Source organism: Triplophysa dalaica, chromosome 10 (assembly GCF_015846415.1).
Source record: "Triplophysa dalaica isolate WHDGS20190420 chromosome 10, ASM1584641v1, whole genome shotgun sequence".
Classification (NCBI taxonomy): Eukaryota; Metazoa; Chordata; class Actinopteri; order Cypriniformes; family Nemacheilidae; genus Triplophysa; species Triplophysa dalaica.
In genome coordinates this window covers 15739355-15740782 of record NC_079551.1, presented here as the reverse complement: position 1 = coordinate 15740782, position 1428 = coordinate 15739355, and positions in this window count along the sequence as shown.

Sequence of the window (1428 nt, the reverse complement as noted above, 5' to 3'; positions counted from 1 at the left end):
AAAAACCTCGGGAGAAACCAGGCTCAACCGGGAGGGTGAAGGAGTTTTTTAATAAGTTTTATTACAGTTTTGATGAACATAATATGTGTGTGTTTTAATGATAATGTTTAGGCAGAAAACTCTGAGGAGTTAAGGGCTGATTGGAATGTGTTTGCTACAAGATGTGGTATGTGTGTGTGTGTGTGTAGCCTTGTGTACAAATGATTGGGGAAAGCAGATAATGCAGATTGGTGCCTCTAGGAATGTGAGTGCAGACAATAAATTAAAGGGTCAAAGACCAAAGGTGGAACAAAGAAGTGCATGCACACACATCTGAGTACTTAGCTATGCAGAATTTGGGTATTGTGTCGTGTCATATGATGTTTGCAGACAAAGGAGAACGAAGCTGATTGAATCAAGAGAGGGAGGCACCGCCTGAAGAAAGAAGATACACCCTCTCACATACATACTATAAATATGTTGTTAGAATGACACACTGGTTGGTTCTTTGTCGAGACGACCCAGCGCGCGCTGTTTCTGATCAATAAACTTCAACATTTATTAGAGTTATTTGAGCTGCCTTTCTCTTCAATTTTTGACCACGCAGGACAGAAAAGTCCAACAGATGGTGACCCCGACGTGATTGGAGAAAAAAGGCAGTAAGGATATTCGTAGAATTCGGCAAGGACCGAAAATTCGGAACGGAACGATTTTGGGTTCAACATATGGTCGACCAAAATAAAAAGGTAAGCAGAAACCTGTTTAAACGATCTTCTGCATATTGGACACTCTAAATTTCATGTGTTGAATTTGATATGTACTCCGTTCCATTTAATAGATAGTGTTGATATCTGTTGATCAGAATAAAAAAAGACTGTGGATGAAAGGCCCACAGCTGACCGTAGGATATAGTCTTACGGCACATTAAATTAGAAGACTGTGGATGAAAGGCCCACAGCTGACCGTAGGTCATAGTCTTACGGCACATTAAAATAGAAGACTGTGGATGAAAGGCCCACACCTGACCGTAGGTCATAGTCTTACGGCACATTAAATTAGAAGACTGTGGATGAAAGGCCCACAGCTGACCGTAGGTCATAGTCTTACGGCACATTAAATTAGAAGACTGTGGATGAAAGGCCCACAGCTGACCGTAGGTCATAGTCTTACGGCACATTAAATTAGAAGACTGTGGATGAAAGGCCCACAGCTGACCGTAGGTTATAGTCTTACGGCACATTAAATTAGAAGAGTAGGAATTGACAAAAAGCGGAGAGGGAACATCTTGGGTTCAACACAACAGCCGGCTGAATAAAGAAAGGTAAGCAGAGACCTGTTACATTCAAACTCTGCTAATTGAACACTCTAAATTGTTTTGTGTTGAATTTCAAATATTCCTGATCACTTTAATTGTATTTAAGACGTTGGGTTAGAGTCCCAACGCAGGTT